Raw genomic sequence first — 18,654 nt, 5'->3', positions numbered from 1 at the left:
TTTTAATTAATTATACAAAGACATGGGAAGAAACCTTAAAGGGTGCTTACTTTTTTTCTCACTGATTTTGCATGGGATTAGAACTGAATAGACATTTAGTGAACTGAGATGTGATCTGACTTTATATCAGTACATCTTTATTGAGATGATAAGGCTGACAATTGAAATGTGTTTTATTTTAACCTTATAATACCCTAAACTGATATTCTAACACATGCATATCCAAACAGAAAAGCTAAAATTTACTAACTGCCTGGTTTCTGTTTACAGTTAAATCACAAACGGTCAATGTTTCTTTATTTAAAATCCAGTGAATTATAACTGATGTTTGTATAATGCTGATAGGTACATTCGGCATGGAATCATTTTTAAACCCTTACCAATCCCAGAGGCTCAATGACAGTCTGTTTTTGATTCTACCAACCTTTCATCATGGAATTTAAACTTTTGCAAAACAAACATTCCTTTGCCGAGTACACTTACTGACCAGGGGTTACTTAACCATCTCTTCTTATCTATTTCTCTGAATAAATGCTAGAAGAACTTAGCAGGTTAGGCAATAGCTATGGAAGAGAGAAAAAACAGTCAATGTTTCGGGCCTGGATACTTCATCAGCGCTGGAAAGGTAGGGAAAGACAGCAGAATATGAAGTTGTCACATTTTAATTCCACGTCCTATTCCCATTCTAATATGTCTATCCAGGCCTCCTCTACTGTCAAGACAAAGCCACACTCAGGTTGGAGGAACAACACCTTATATACCGGCTGGGCAGCCTCCAACCTGATGGCATGAACATTGACTTCTCTAACTTCCTTTAATGCCCCTCCTCCCCTTCTTACCCCATCCCTGATATATTTAGTTCTTTGTTTTTTTTTTCTCTCTCTCTACCCATCACTCTGCCTGTTCTCCATCTCCCTCTGGTGCTCCCCTCCCCCCCTTTCTCTCTCCCGAGGCCTCCTGTCCCATGATCCTTTCCCTTCTCCAGCTCTGTATCACTTTCGCCAATCACCTTTCCAGCTCTTAGCTTCATCCCACCCCCTCCGGTCTTCTCTTATCATTTCGTATTTCCCCCTCCCCCCACTACTTTCAAATCTCTTACTATCTTTCCTTTTGGTTAGTCCTGACGAAGGTTCTCGGCCCGAAACGTCCACAGTGCTTCTCCTTATAGATGCTGCCTGGCCTGCTGTGTTCCAGCAGCACTTTGTGTGTGTTGTGGGAGAGGCATCAGTACAAGCTAGCAGTTTATAGGTGAAACCAGGTGAGGGGAAAGGTGGGTTGGTGGAGGAACGGGGATGAAGGAAGATGCCGGGAGGTAATTACACAGGGTCCTAGAGATACTGCACCTGCAATGACATGTTCAGGTCTGGAGTCCCTACCCAAGGAAAGATATAACAACAATAAAGAAAGTGCAATAAAGGTTTATCAGATTGAACAGGAGAGGTGGGGATGGGGAAGGGCTTAGTTGTCTAATAAGAAGAGACTAAACACATTGGGCCTATACTCTGCACATTGCATATGTCCATTGGTTGTTTGCCAGTCTTCACTTATTTTTTGTAGATTCCACTATGTTTCTTTATTTTTCTTTTAAATATCTATAAAAATTATTCTCAAGGTATATGGTAACATATATGCTCTTTGATGATAAATTTTCTTGAGAGGTGACCTCACAGAAACATACAAAATTCTTACAGGGCTTGAAATGATAGATACTAACAAAAATGTGTCCAATGGTTGAGGTGTCTAGTGCAGGGGTTACAGTCTCAAATTAAGCAGATATCTATTCAATACTTTGATGAGAAAAGGAAAAATAATCTTCATTGAGGCTAGTGAATCTTTGGAATTTTCAGCTCCAAGGGCCTTCAGAGGCTTAGCCCCTGGGCATATTCATGCCAACAACCAACAGCTGTTTGGATATTAAAGGAATCAAGAGAAATAAGATCAGTGAAGGGAAATTGTACTGACATAATAGTACAGCAGACGATAGGGGCCAAATGGTCTATTCCACCTCAATTTCTTATGTTCATCCTCCAGCAGGAGATTCCAAATACAGGTTCTGGAAAAAACTGAATTTACATAACTTGCTTACTTGATATGCTACATATCATCTCTCAAAGCTGGGGTAAGTGTGAGACCAGTTAAGAATGAGACTGGAGAATTAACCAAACAGCAACAAAGAAATGAGAGACAAGCTTCCCCACCATTGAGGACAGAATCAAAAGGTGATGCCTCAAGAACACTAAATCCATCATCAAGGACCCTCAGTATCCAAAACATGCCTCTTCTCATTAGTACCATCAGGAAGGAGATACAGGAGGCTGAAGACACGGCTCAATGTTTTAAAAACAACTTCTTCCTCTCTGCCATCAGAATTCTGAACAGTTCATGAACCCATGAACACTACCTCACTATTTTGTTCTTTTTACACTTTTTTAAAATATATATTCTTATTGTAACTTATGGCAATTTTTAAAAGGATTGTAATGTACTGTTGCTACAAAACAACAAATTTCACGATAATAAATCACTGATAATAAATCTGATTCTGAATGGCAGATTATCCTACCAACTCCAATTAATCTTTTACCTGGCTTGCCTTTCAAAATCATTCTACCTCCGTCTTTAAGATATTTTGCTTCCACTATTTCCACCTTCAGAGTTAAGAGCTCCAAAGACCCGTGACTTGAGACAGAGAAAAATCTCGCCTCGCCTCTTCCTTCAATGGTGATATTTACTCAGCATCTCCCTGTTCTGAATTCACCAAGAAAAACCTTAAGGCCATAAGATACAGAAGCAGAATTTGACCATTTGCCCATCAAATCTTCACTGCCATTCCACCATTGCTGGTTTATTATCCCTCTCAACTCTTAATCAAGAACCTCTCAAACTCAGCTTTAAATATACCCAATGACTTGGCCTCCACAGCCATCTGTGGAAATGAATTCCACAGATTCACCACCATCTGGCTGAAGAAATTCCTCATCTCTATTCTGAAAGGATGTCCTTGCATTCTGAGGCTATGCCCTCTAAACCTAAACTCTGATTAATACAGAATGTATTCTCTCCATATCCATTCTATCTAGGCCTTTCAATATTTGATAGGTTAATGAACCTGATTCTGATTCTAATTCTAATCTAAACACCCTCCGTAATGGGGGACACTGCAAATACACCAAGGAAAACAGATAGAGCCATTTTCAGAATGCATAACAGAACATGTAACAATCCACACCAAGAAGTGGTAAAACTAATGGGACTGAAATGGACGAGTCACCAGGACATGATGGCATGCACTCAAGAGATCATGGAAGTGGCTAAAGAGAGCATTCAGCCAATGGTTGAAGGTTTTCAAAACTGATCAAATTCTGGGAGAATACCAGTGGACTGGAAAACTACAAATGTGACTCCCTTTTTCAAGCAAAGGAAGTCAAAAAAGCGGGGAACTTTACAGCCAATATAGGCCCTTTGACCCACCCAGTCTGTGCTGAACTGTTATTCCCATTGACCTGCACCTGAATCATAGTCCTCCATATTCTTCCCATCCATGTACCTATCCAAATTTCTCTTAAATGCTGAAATTGAACCCACATCTACTATGTCTGCTGGCAGCTAGTTCCCCATTCACGCCATCCTGAAGACGTTCCTCCTCGTTGCCATTAAAAATTTCACCTTTCACCCAACATCAATGGAAAAAGCCTGCTTGGATTAACCCTATCTATAACCCTCATAATTTTGTATTTTTGTTGTTGAGTGCTATCGAGTTCTCGTCAACTCATGGCAACCCCATGAACAGTTGCCCTAAATGAGTTTCCATCTTCGCAAAGGCAGCTCATTGTTGATAACATTACATTCATAGCTATCCTTATTGTGTCCATCCATCTGATTAGCAGCTTTTCTCTCTACCATTGTCCTTCCACCTTGCCAAGCACGATATTCTTTTCCAGGGAGAGCTGTTTCTTCACATGATGTGCCCAAAGTACAATAGGCAGAGTTCTGTCATTTGAACTTGGTTTAATCTTGTTGAAGATCAATTTGTTTGTTCTGTGAGAGGTTCATGAGATGTGCAGCATTGTTCTTCAGCACCACAGTTCCTACCCTTTACCATCCAACTTCCATATCCATATAATGTTAGGGAGGAGAGGGGAAGGGTTGATCATTTTTTCTCTTTCTGTAACCTATTTGAAAATTCAATTAAAAAAATCTATTAAAAGAAAAAGAAATCCATTGAAGAATCACCCTTGACAGAGCACCCATGAAGGATTTAGAGAAGATCCTTGGGAACAGGAATCTATCTGTATAGACAAAGATCCAACTAGTGCAGGAGGTGATGCTCTATTTGTTCCAGTAAAACTCTTAAATTTGTCCAAAAAGGTTGAATTTTAAAACAAGACCAAATACAGTGTAAAAAAGTACCAATTTCTTGATTACATCGGAAGCATTGATCAGATAAATTTGGGTTTAATCTATTTATTTTTTGTGGTGCAATATATAATTGATGTAAAAAATTATATTGCACTAGTCTTAGCCGGACATTTGCTGTATTTGTCATACTGTCAAGACATAGTCTTGACCAATTTGTTTCTTCAATTTTAATATTCAAATCAGTTTCCCATTTTTGTCTTGACTTATGAATTCCTTGTTTAATTGCCTGCTTTTGAATCAAACTATACATACAAGAGATATTTTTTTTAATTTTTCCTTTTTGAATTAATATTTCTATTTTATTAGGTTTCGGCAATAACATTGTTTGACCCAATTTATCTCTTAAATAAGCCCTTAATTGGAAATAACAAAAAAGAATGTTGTTTGATATTTTATATTTATTCTTTAATTGATCAAATGACATTACTATACCTCCTTCAAAACAATCTCCTATATATCTAATCCCTTTTTGAAACCAGTTGTATAAAAGTTGGTTATCCATTGTAAAAGGAATAAGTTTATTTTGAATTAAAGGTCTCTTTGCTAATAAAGATTTCTTTATCTCATCATCAACATTTATCTTATTCATAAATCAATCAAATGTTTTAATATAGGAGATTCTTTCTTTTCCCATATCCATTTAGATTCCCACTTACATATAAAATCTTCTGGTATATTTTCTCCCATTTTATCTAGTTCTATTCTAATCCATGCCAGTTTATCTTCATCAAAAAAAGATGCAATAAATCTAAGTTGATTTGCTTTATAATAATTTTTAAAGTTTTGAAGTTGTAACCCTCCTAGGTCAAATTTCCATGTCAATTTTTTCCAACGATATTCTTGACATCTTACCTTTCCAAAGGAGCTTCCTCACACATTTATTTAACTCTTGAAAGAACTTCTGCGGTAATTGTATTGGTACTGTTTGGAATAAATATTGTAATCTAGGGAATACATTCATTTTTACAGCATTTACTCTGCCTACTAATGTTATTGGTAACATCATCCATTTATCAAGATCTTCTTGAATTTTTTTCAATAATGGTAAATAATTTAATTTATATAAATTCTTTATATCATTATCAACTCTTATACCTAAATATTTTATACCATTTATCGGCCATCTAAATTGAGTTATTAATTGACATTGACTATAATCTCCTTTAGTAAGGGGTAGAATTTCACTTTTATCCCAATTTATTTTGTAGCCTGATATGTTCCCATATTCTTCCAATCTAGAAGATAATTTACACAGCGAATACAATGGGTTTGTTAAATAAAGCAAAACATCGTCAGCAAATAAATTAATCTTACGTTCCTCCTGGTTAACTCTGAAACCTATAATATCTGGGTCCGTTCTAATTAATTCAGCTAATGGTTCTATCGCCAACACAAATAATGCAGGTGATAATGGACAATCTTGTCTAGTTGACCTTGTTAACTGAAATGATGTTGAAATTTGACCATGTCGTCATTACTTTAGCTTTGGTATTAGTATTTAAGGTTTTAATCCATTTTATAAAAGATTTTCCTAACCCATACTTTTCCAATACCTTAAATAAAAAATCCCAATTTATCAAATGCTTTTTCTGCATTTGTGCCAGATGAATTATACTAAGTAACCAAGTTACATTATCTGCCGATTGTCTATTTTTGATAAATCTTGTTTGATCCATATGTATTAATTTTGGTAAATATTTAGATAATCTATTAGATAACCTTTTTGCTATTATTTTATAGTCGGTGTTCAACAAAGAAATAGGTCTATATGATGTTGGCTTTAAAAGATCTCTATCTTTTTTTGGCAATACTATTAAAATAGCTGTTGAAAAAGATTCTGTAAGTTTATGCGCTCTTTCCGCTTGGTGTATTTACTCCATAAAAGGAGGAATTAGTAAATCTTTAAACTTTTTATAAAATTCAGGTGGAAAACCATTTTCTCCTGGGGATTTATTACTTTGAAATGATCCTAGAACTTCTTTGACCTCTTTTAATGTAAAAGGCATATCTAATCCCTTCTGTTCTTCCGAATTCAATTTTGGAAGACTTATTTGTGATAAAAACCTTTCTATCTCAACATTATCATATTGTGATTCCGATTGATACAGTTCAGAATAAAAATTCTTTAAAATTTTGTTAATTTCTAAAGGTTTTTAAGTAATTTTATTTACACTTGTTCTAATTGCATTTATCGTTTTGGAAGTCTGGTCTGTTTTTAACTGCCAAGCAAGAATCTTGTGTGATTTTTCACCTAGTTCGTAATATCTCTGTTTAGTTCTCATAATTGCTTTTTCTGTTCGGTATGACTGAAGTGTATTATATTGTAACTTCTTGTTAACAAGTTGCTTTCTTTTTTCTTGTCATATATCTTTGAGATTCTTTTTTTAATTTTGTAACCTCTTTCTCTAATTGATTTGTTTCTTCCATATATTCCTTCTTAATTTTAGAAGTATAACTTATTATCTGACCTCTCAAATATGCCTTCATTGCTTTCCATACTAAAAATTTATCATCAACTGAATGTAAATTTGTATCTAAAAAAAACTGAATCTGCTTTTTCATGAAATCACAAAAATCTTGATGTTTTAATATTGAATTAAATCTCAATCTGTAAATCGATTCCTCTTTATCCATCATTATCACTGTCATTATCAAGTTGGAATGATCTGACAATATTCTTGCTTTATATTCCATATTTTTCACTCTGTCTTGAATATTCCTTGATAATAGAAAAAAATCTATCCTTGAATAAGTTTTATGTCTATTTGAATAAAATGAATAAACTTTCTTTTGGATTAATTCTTCTCCATATATCAATCAAATTTAAATCTTTCATCAATGATAAAGTTAATTTGGCTACTTTTGATTTTGTAACAACCTTTGTTGATCTATCTAAAACTGGGTCTAAACAAAAATTAAAATCTCCACCTATTAATATTTTGTCATATGCATCAGCCAAATTCAAAAAGGCCTCATATAAATTTTACATCATTTTCATTTGGTGCATAAATATTCATAAGAGTCCATAGTTCTGAAAAAATTTGACAATGTATAATTACATATCTCCCCGCAGAACCAATTAATACAATTTATATTTTAACTGGTAAAGTTTTATTAACCGAAATTGCAACTCTCCTTGCCTTTGAGTTAAATGAAGCTGCGATAACATTTCTGACCCAATCTCGCTTTAATTTCTGATGTTCTATCTCTGTTAAGTGTGTTTCTTGTAAAAAAGCTATATCTATTTTCATTTTCTTAATATATGTTAAAATTCTTTTTTTTTTCACTGGTCCATTAAGCCCATTAACATTAAAACTTAAAAAATTCAGTAAATTAGTCATTATTTTTAACAGGGTTACTTCAATCTATAATAATACCTAATCTTTCAACTTTCATAGTACCTTGGGGAATCTTTTTAAAATTCTTCATGTTGCTATGTGTCTCCCCCCCCCCCCCCCCCCCCGATTGTCCAGGCAAAGAAAGATAAAAGAAAAATAGATTATAAAGAAAAAAATAACAAAATACTCCCCTACTAATGTTGTGAATGAAAAAAACACAACATTACCCCCCTACGTTGTACGGGTCATGGTAATTGCCATGATTACACACGTGAATCCCATAGCAATCGATCCGAAGTTCCCCCAGCTCCCCCGTAACATAAAAAAAAGTATATATAAGAAAAGAAAATATCATTACTCTCGATTAATATTTCTCATATTTTAACCTTTCTCCCCTGTATCATATAATTAAGAATATACTTAAATATTCTTCTGTCCTTAAACATCCATCAGTTCCATTCACTGTCCCTATCTTCATCTTTAATCTGTTTCACTTTTAAATCTTTGACTGTAATTAGCGAATATTTGGGAGTTCTTGTGCGAATTCTTCTGCATCCCAATAATCAGTAAAAAATCTTCTTTTTCCGTCATCCAAAAAAATTATCAGGGTTGCTGGGTGGCACAATATAAATTTATTGCCTTTTTCCAATAAAACTTTTTTTCACTGGGTTAAATTCCTTCTTTCTCTTCAAAAGGTCATAACTTATATCAGGATAGAAAAGAACTGTTTTCCCTTCTATCATCAATGGCCCGTTTCTCTTGCTGGCACATTGGGCAGCCGCCTTCAGGATCTTTTCTTTATCTTGATATCTTAAGCATTTTATCAAGACTGATCGTGGGTTTTGATCAACTTGAGGTCTTGGTCTTAAGGCTCTGTGAGCCCTTTCAATTTCAATTAACTGGGTTCCTTCTTCCATTTCCAAAATTTCCGGGATCCATTTTTGAAAAAAATTTATTGGATCCTCTCCCTCTATACCTTCTTTAAGTTCAACAATCTTAATATTGTTTCGTCTGCTAAAATTTTCAAGCACATCCACTTTTTCCAACAACTGTTTTCTTTCTGACGTCCAGGCAGAAATATTATCTTCCATTTTATTCACTCTATCAATGGTGTCTCCCAAGTTTCTTCCAAGTTTTTAATTTTCTTGTCCATTTTGTCCTATCTTTTCATCATTTTATCAAACATAATCTTCATATTTTTAATATCTTTTTTATTACTTTTAATGCTTTTAATTCATGCACCAAAGTTTTTCTTATGTCTCCATCACCTCCAACCTCTTCCTGTTGCTCTTCTTTGTTTGTCTCTTCATCTTCATCTGATTTATCCAGAGAATCTGATTCCACCTCATCTTCACTTTCACTTTCAGTTCCGATCGTAGCTGGGATTTGTAGTTTGGGTTGCTCGTGTTTGCGCATGCCCTTTCCTTCACGCATGCGCAATTCCTGTTGCTCTTTTTTTTTTGGAAACAGTTGATGTTGCTGCAGTTTCCTGTTCTGTATCGCCAGAGGTAAAATGCAGTTGAGCCCGAGGCTCTTTCATAGCAACCAGCCTTGATTCTTTTCCAACTTGTGTTGTCTCCAAAGTAGTAGTTTTCTTCTGCTTCTGTTTAGGAGGCATATCTTAAGACAATCCTGAACAGTTTATAAGTAGTTTTTACTAAGTATTTACTAACTTTTCTTCACTTAAACATTATTTTACTGGTTTTTTACGTGAGAGCTGGATTTCCACGTCTCGATCCTACATCATCACGTGACATCCCCCTTCAATGGATTTCTTGATTGCTTACAGCTTTGGTGTTAATTATTGATCCAACTAAGTTGAAACTGTCAACCACCTCTATTAAGCCTCTCCTCATTCTCCTGCACTCCAGGGAATAAAGTCCTAACCCATTCAACCTTTTCTTTTAATTCAGGCTCTCAAGTTCCAGCGACATCCTTGTAAATGTTCTCTGTACTCTTTAAATATTATTGATATCTTTCCTGTAAAAGGGTGACCAGAACTGCACACAATGCTCCAATTAAGCTTCACCAACATCTTATCCAACTTCAACATAACATCCCATTACCTGTACTCAATACTTCAATTTTTGGCCAGGATTATCACTTACAGAATAATGTAATCAAAATAATTGAACATGCTTTTACAAAAGGAGAATTTTGTTTTGACTAATTTGCTAGAGTTCTTTCAAAGTACAACAAGCAGAGTGGATAGGAACCTCTTGATTTAGCACATTAGTAAACATACCAACATAAAAGCTGCTGCACAAGATAAGAGCTCACAGAAAAGTGTATTAACATGGAATGAAGACTGGTTATCACTGAGAAAACTGAGTAAGAATAAATGGGAGCAGCACAGGGTTGTACAGTAGTGTAATACTTTACAGTGACAGCAGTAAAATTAGGGTCAATTCCTACCGCTGTGTACTTTCTGTACTTTCTCCCCATGACCGTGTGCGTTTCCTCCGGGTGCTCCAGTTTCCTCCCACATTCCAAAGATATGGGTTAGGGTTAGTAACTTGAGGGCATGCTAATTTGGCAACATTTGCAGGCTGCTCCCAGTATATTCTTAGACTGTGTTGGTTGTTGACACAAAATGTAAATATGACACATAAAGCTGATCTCTCTTTTCACTGAGATCGTCTGGTGCTGATCTGGTTCACTGAGAATCGATGGCTGGCTTAATAGTAATAGTGCCTCTATCTGCCAGAGATACAGTAGATGTTGTAAGTAAGTAAGTTAATCACTGAAAGGAGATAAAATGAGTGACTACTTTCTGAAATAAAAAAACTCATGTTGGCTGAATAATATCCAGGCAATACAGAGATAGAGATGGATAGATAGAAGCATGATGATGGAGACTTTCTTCAAGAGGTTGGGTGAGACTGGAACCAAAGGTCATGAGTTAAGGGTGAAATATTAACTATTTAAGGGGTATATGAGGGGAAACTTCTTCCCTCAGAGTATGGAACGAGGTGCCAGCAGAAGTGGTGGATGAGCATTTGACTGCAACATTTATGGGAAGCTTAGATAACTGCATGGATAGGAGGATATAAAGGACCTGTCCAGGTACAGGTGGATAGGACTAGGCAGAATAACAGTTCAGCATGGATTAGATGGGACAAGGGCCTATTTCTGTCTTGAGTGCTCTATGACTATTTAATATCCACAACAAGAAAATACTGGACTGAGCCACAATGGTGAGAGTTGCTTTAATGCTCTAGGTTTGTGAGGGAAATCTTGGGTTTGCACCTGACAGCTGAAAATCATGCATACTCAGATTGTGCACAAGGACAAGATAAAAAATTATATTGGTATTGCTTTGTCTGTCTTTTTTGTCCTAAGGCACTGAAGAGCAACTAATGTTCCAGATGAAAGTCCTAAATTATGGGACCAAGTGACAACTAGTCCACCAACACCCAAATTAACATTGAATAACAGCCAATTGCACCATCTAAACAGGGAAGAATAATCCATCAGAAAAGGAACACGTTGGTCATATGTTTTATAACTCCATGACATAAAAACTCATTGAAAGGAAAACAAGGGAGCTGGGAATGTGGAAAAACTTTGCTTTTACTTTAAGCAAGGTGTGCAGGTACTATTACATTATATTTCTCAAATATTGTTAAAATATTAATACACAGGAATTGGCAAAGAAAAAAATCCCTCACTCGAACTTGCTCTACAGCTATATGGGACCAGGCAAAATAACAGTTTGGCACAGACTAAATGGGCCAAAAGCCCTATTTCTGTGCTGCAGGGTTCTACGGTTTTTATGTCTACCCTTCTGTCCATCTCCCTTCTTTTCCTTCCTTTCTCCCCTCCCTCCCTTGAACAACTGTGCCAAAATAATTCCAAAGACATAGTTCAGTGAAGAGAAGAACTTACTCACTAGTAATCATACCAACTGCGGTTAAATACATGAAAACCTGTGGAGAATATCAGCCCCAGTTTACTAATGACTTTTTAAACTTGCCACTTCAAAATAATAGTCTACTGAAATTAAATATTTTTCCAGTTAGGAAACTCAAATTTATGTTGGCGTGTGTCCTCGAGTTAGGTTACTTGGTACTTTCTTAAAATTAAGAGCAATCTCAAACCCATTGACATGTTCAAGTACACATCTGGAAAACTAATTATCAATCCAGATTAATCTCAGAGTTCGAAGAAACTGATTCTCCAAACAATAATGGGAATAAGTTCCTTCGTAAAAGCATTAGGTTTGATGGCCTTACTGACATTTATTTGTTTCTACTTCATAATGTTTTTAAAACCTTTGTAAACCTGACACAAGTTCAATTCATCCATAACTCACAACTCTGGCTTTTGGGCTGACAATATCTAAATCTTAAGATTCTTTAAATTCTTCTATCTCTCTATCATCCTACAAGATCATAACACATATTCAGGCCATCAAGTCTGTTCAACCATTCGATCATAGATGAATTATTTTCCCTCTGAACCTTATTTTCCTGCCTTTGCCCTGTAACCTTTGACATCTTTACTAATCAGAACCAGTCACCTCTGCTTTAAATATACCCAATGATTTGGCCTCCACAGACATCTGTGACAATGAATTCCACAGATTCAACACCCTCTGGCTAAAGAGTGGCTGGAATCTAGAATCCCCTGAATATTATCACAACAGTTCAGAGTAGCATTCCTCCAAAATTGATGTTCTCAACTTCCATCACTCCACCACTGGCAGGCCGTAAACCTCTCTTAAAATATCCCCATTTGATTAAAATGTTAGCCACCTACCTTGGGAACTAAGTGTTGAACTTCACTCATCCCAAAACTGAACTGTTCCCACAACTGAGGTACTCACTTTCAAGGACTCTTCATCTCATATTCGCGATATTTATTGTACGTTTATATATTATTATGTTCTTTTTCTTTTTTGCATTTGTATAGTTTATTGTCTTTAGCGCACTGTTTTTTTGTCTATCTTGTGTGTGATTTTTCATTGATTCTATTGTTTCTTTGTGTTTACTGTGAATGCCCGCAAGTAAAAGTATCCAGGGCTGTATATGGTGACATATATAGACTTTGATAATAAATTTATTCTGAACATTATTCAATATGAAAGTATTATGGGTCATATCACCACATGACAGTACATTTAAGTTACACTGAATCCAGCAACTGTCACAAATGATGGGTTAATGTATGAGGAACACTGATAGCTCTGGGCCAACACAAATAAAACAAATGAGATAAACCACAGCAACTGAAGTCTTCAACGTTCACTGACGAGACTACCTGGGATAAAAGAGAAGTCACAACTTTCAGACTAAACCTGCAGTAATTCTGAGATTGAATGAAATTAGTTTCAAGCTGTTACTAATTCTTGATCTGAACAAAAAAACCTCTTAATTAGCTCCAAATTTGAACAAAAATTAAGAAATTGGCGAGGTATAAACAGTTAACATTTCAGACCAAGACCCTTCAACAGGACTGATTCTGAGGGAGGTAATAACTCTAAGAAAGATAAGTTGTTGTAATATTCCAATTCCATCGAAACTGCTTGTGCGAGTCGCCATTACTGATGGCGCCCCAGAAGTTGGGAAAATTATTAGAAACTCCACAATAGAACAGGCAAATTTGAAGCTAATAAACAAAGAAGTATTTGATTAAAAAGAGAACAGGACAAAAAAAAGTGGTGAGACCCTCATGAAGGGTCTCAGCCCAAAACATGGACTGTTTATTTCTGTTCCTGACCTACTGAGTTACTCCCGCATTTTGTGTGGTTTACTTTGGATTTCCAGCAGCTGCAGAATTTCTTATGTTCAAATAAGAAACTGTTTGCATGGTTCTCACCTAACCAGATACCAGGGTTAATTTTTATAAAACTAAGCACGATTCTGAGAGAGGGTATGGTTCTAAGAAAGATAAATAGAACATAGAACATAGAATAGTACAACACAGTACAGGCCCCTCGGCTCACAATGTTGTGCCGACCCTCAAACCCTGCCTCCCATATAACCCCCCCACCTTACATTCCTCCATAAATCATCTCAACATCCAAATTACTAGAAACTAAACACAGAACTGGCAGATTCAAACTCATTAATTAAGATGCAAGTGATTAAAAAGATAACAGAACAAAGGCAGTGGTGATAACTATTAAACTGGGATGCTTCATGTCTAAAAGGGTCTTGCATACCTTGGGAATGGTGGTGCAATGATTAAATTTCTAAACATGTAACCCAGTCATCTAACAATCCAGAGACATGAATTCACTTTATCATTAATAATGGTGAGCATAAAACTATAGATTACCATAAAATGAATTTTGTTCACCTTTTCCCTTCAGACCAAAAGACATAGGAGCAGAATTAGGCAATTTCACCTACAAATCTGTTCTTCCATTCTATCATGGCTGATTTATTATCCCTCTCAATCCCATTTTCCTGCCTTCTCCCTGTAACCGTTGATGCCCTTACTAATAAAGAATCTTTCAACTACTGCTTTAAATATACCCAATGACTTGGCCTGCACAACCATCTATGGCAATAAATTCCACAAGTTCACCATCCTCTGGTGAAAGAAATTCCTCATCGTCTCTATTCTAAAGGGATGTCCTGCCATTCTGAGGTTGTGCCCTCTGGTCCTAGATTTTCCCACTGCAGGAAAAATCCTCTCCTGTCCATTCTATCTAGGCCTTACAATATTTGACAGGTTTCAGTGAGATTCCCCCCCCCCCACCATTCTTTTAAATTCCAGTGAGTACAGGCCCAGAACCATCAAGCTCTCCACATTTGTTCACTTTTTCGTTCCCAATATTATTCTTCTGAACCTCCTCCAGACCCTCTCCAATGCCACCACGTACTTTTATAGATAAAGGGCCTAAACTGCTCAAAGTACCTCAAGTGCAGTCTAACCATTGCCTTATACAGCTGCAGGATTACATCCTTGCTTTTATATTCTAGTCCTCTCAAAATAAATGTTAACACTGCATTTGCCTTTCTTACCACCAACTAAGAGACAGAATTATATCAAATGTACATGATGTGACTCCAAAGCAGAAATGTGGTTGACTCGATACTACCCGCTGAAGTATCTAAACACTCAGTGGTATTTAAATTATTACATAAACAAATATCAAGAATAAAGCATAATGGAGCAAACTGGCATCAAACTAGACACTGAATGTGGACATTTTCACCCTAGTTAATCTTGCAAAGTACTGCACACTAAAATCTAGAAACTGGTGTCTATATTGGAAGAGCTCTCCTATATATTAAACAAGCCAGAGTTTGATATGGTCCAATATACTGGGTAGGAAAGGCTCATAGAACAAGATGACTGAATCACAAAGCACATAGTTTCTAGACAGCTGAACGTATATCCCATTGGCCAACCTTGTGATCTGGTCAGTTGCCATGCTGTTTGATATGGCTAGAAAAGGATGCTAATCCAATAAACCAGCATCAACTGTCCAAAAATTAGAGTCATAGAGCACAACAGCACAGAAACAGGCCTTTGACCCCCCCCACCCAGTTAATCTGTGACAAACTATTACTCTGCCTAGTCGCATCTGGACCATAGCCTCCCCAAACCCCTCTCATTCACGTGCTACATCCACCTGCATCACTCTCTGACTGGAAGCTTGTGATTAGTGGAGGGCTGCCGGGATCGGCGCTGGGTCCATTGTTCATCATTATATCGATAGTCTGGGCGACAACGTGGCAAACTGGGTCAGCAAATTTGCGGAAGTAGTAGTCAGCGAGGAAGACCATCAAAGCTTGCAGCAAGATCTGGACCAGCCAGAAAAATGTGCTGAAAAATGACAGCTAGAATTTGATGTAGACAAGTTTAAGGTGTCACACTTTGGGAGAACAAACCATGGTGGGGTTTACATGGTGAGTGGTAGGATACTAAGGAGTGCAATAGAACAGAGGGATCTGGTGAAGGTGGTGTCACAGGTAGATAGAATTGTAAAGAGAGCACTGTCGCATTAGCCTTCATAATTCAAAGTACAGGCACTGGGATTTTATGTTGAAGTTGTACAAGACATTGGTGGGGCCTAATTTGGAGTTTTGTGTGTAGTTCTGGTCACCTACCTACAGGAAAGCTATCAGTAAGAATGGAAGAGTATGGAGAAAATTTACTAGAATGTTGCGAAGACTTGACAACCTGACTTGTAGTGAAAGGTTGATTAAGTTGGATTCCATGGAGCATGGGCGAAAGGGAAACTTGACAAAGGTATACAAAATTAAACAGGCTTTTGCCACTGAGCTTGGGTGAGACTAGAACTAGGGGCCATGGCTTAAGGGTGAAAGGTGAAATGTTTAAAGGGAACAGGAAGAGGAACTTTACTCAGGGTGGTGAGAATGTGAATGCCAGTGAGTCATTCAGTCATCAACTACTGCAGGCCCTTCAGCCCATGTAATCTGTACCAAACTATTAGTATGCCTTGTCACATCAACCTGCACCTGAACCCCCCTCATAGTCTTTTCATTCAAGTACCTATCAAAATTACTCTTAAATGTTTAAATCGAATCTGTATCCACCACTTCCACTGGCAAGAAATTTTTGAAAAGTTGCTTTAAAGCATTAGATGCTCACTGAGTTGTCAAGGCAGGTGGTCGTAGCCATGGCCTGCTCCATTAGGCTTCAAGTGAGGGTAGCTTCAAGTAAGCTTCAAGTAGCCAAATGGATGAAGAGATGATAAACAAGTCAGGGACTAGAAATATCTGAGGCATTTGGCAGGTCAGGCTTTTGATCCATACCAGCTTCAAGCTTTAATAATATTAATACTTAGCTAAAAAAACTTCTCAAGCCTTGATATCTTCTCTTATCATATTTGCAACATTTTTGCTGTACACCTAAAAAGCCAAGGTACACCCAGATATCTTGTAGACCATAAAAAGCTCTGTAGTCATCTGTCAGCAGTTGAAGTTTGTGGTTACAGTTGGCACCATGGCAACAGAAAACACAAAACAAGGATTTTATATAATGATGACACGCACACACCCAATGTGCCCTTTTTATTTGTAAAAGTGCTGTTTAGTTTATGAGGACATCTTAAACAAGGTCATTGGATCTGGCTCAGTTACTTCACCGACTGTCACACAGCCACTAAATTTCACAATAACAAAATCAAAGCAAAACTGAACCTGCCAGCAGAAGGAGTAAGGGGAGTTTTAGAACCCTAAAACTAGCCATGGTTAGCAGTTCATTGAGAGAAAGGAAAACTCTGACCTCAAACCTCCACTGCCTTGCAGCTATACCCATTCGTGGGGAAGGCTTCAGGAGTAAACCCCGAGCTGGAGTCTCTAAGGCAGTTCAACACTGACTGGCAATTCCTGACGTCGCAGGTATCAAACTGTTTTGGCGCCCGTCGTTCCTCTGGATTCATTAGCTGCATGGAGAGTAAGAGCCTGTTACATGGGCAACAGCTTGCTCTCCACATCATTTAGCCCTGGCTTATCTATCACATAGACAGCTAGATGCAACTTTTTTTTTTGCATAGTAGGGGATTTAAGGGTTGTGGGGAAAAGGCAGGTAGGTGGAGATGAGTCCATGGACAGATCAGCCATGATCTTATTGAATGGCAGAGCAGGCTTGATGGGCCAAGTGGCCGACTCCTGTTTCTGGTCTCTAAAAATGCAACTTGATAGGAGCATCTGCCTGCAAAACTGGGACTGCACCACAAATGTACTCAATTGTCTGTGACATTCTGACAGTCTGAACATGAAAGATAGACAATAGACAATAGGTGCAGAAGTAGACCATTCGGCCCCTCAAGTCTGCACCGCCATTCTGAGATCATGGCTGATCATTCACTATCAATACCCTGTCCCTGCTTTGTCCCCAAATAGATGCTATATAAATGCAGATTTTTTTCTGGTTAGCAAACTTAGAAGAGGAAATTAGAAAGGTCAACAAGTGTTTAGAAATTGCTTAAAACAATAGAAAGGCCCAAGTAATTTATTCTCTCCAAAGATGTTGCATGACCTGCTGAAGTGTGTGTGTGTGTGTGTGTGTGTGTGTGTGTGTGTGTGTGTTTGTTTGTTTTACTCTGAGTTTCCAGTGTCTGCAGAATCTCTTGTGGTTACAACTTTTCCTTATTCTGAATAATCAAAAGCATACTAAATGTCTGAAGCTCCAAACTAAGGCAATAACATCAGGTGACAATGAGCAATCAGCCATTCAAAAAAAATTTTTTTTACTGTATCTCTCAATTCTGGACATAGAATGATATTTCTTATAGTGAAGAGTCTAGGACCAGAGGCCATAACCTCAGAATGCAAGGGCTGTCCTTTTAGAACGGAGATGAGGAAGAATTTCTTCAGTCAGAAAATGGCGAATCTATAGAATTCATTACCACAGGAAACAGTGGAGGACAAGTCATGGGGTATATTTACAGTAAAGGGTGATAGGTTTTTCATTACTGAAGGCATCAGAAGTTATAGTGAGACGGCAGGAGAAAGATGTTGAGAGGGATTGCTAGAACAGACTCGATGAGCCGAATGTCCTAATTCTGCTCCTGCCTCTTTTGGTTGTATGCTCAACCAATAAACGGAAATATGACATCAAAGTCTATGAAGTAACTGATATCCCGTTTGCCCACTCAACCATTGTTAAAAAACTTCAAAGGACTGGAACCTGACAGAAATGCAGGTAGCTTGCCATTGCCATATTACCAGCAATTCTCAAGTTTCAAAAATCCCTTGCAAACATAAGGGTGCTGAGCTTGCTAGCCACAATTCATCCTTGGATCTTCAGCTGTGTACTGATATTGGATGTATGGGCAAATCACAGGCTTACTAAACCTGTTGGGCAGCTGGCTGGTAACCTGCCCAAAGAGTAACAGAAAGTAACAACAAGGTGATTCACATGCTTAAAAATACTTAAAGGTTTTACCTCTCCTAAATTGTTAAAATTCTCT

General features: G+C 37.2%; 1 protein-coding gene across 12 annotated transcripts in view; it reads right to left on the bottom strand.

Annotated features, from left to right (window-relative positions):
* The window catches only part of foxn3 (forkhead box N3), a 378,764-nt gene that overhangs the window by 301,875 nt on the left and 58,235 nt on the right, over positions 1–18,654 (bottom strand). The window contains exon 1 of one of the 12 annotated variants that reach the window (XM_059961381.1): positions 16,965–16,982. The exons of 10 other annotated variants lie outside the window; for them this stretch is intronic. The gene's annotated coding sequence lies outside the window, so the exon portion shown is untranslated. Of the gene's footprint in view, positions 1–15,345; positions 15,365–16,964; positions 16,983–18,654 lie in introns of those variants that run through there. One more of the 12 variants, XM_059961388.1, reaches the window with a different exon arrangement.

This window comes from Hypanus sabinus, chromosome 2 (assembly GCF_030144855.1).
Source record: "Hypanus sabinus isolate sHypSab1 chromosome 2, sHypSab1.hap1, whole genome shotgun sequence".
Classification (NCBI taxonomy): Eukaryota; Metazoa; Chordata; class Chondrichthyes; order Myliobatiformes; family Dasyatidae; genus Hypanus; species Hypanus sabinus.
Note: the sequence above shows the minus strand (reverse complement) of the source record. Positions and strands in the feature narration are given on the sequence as shown.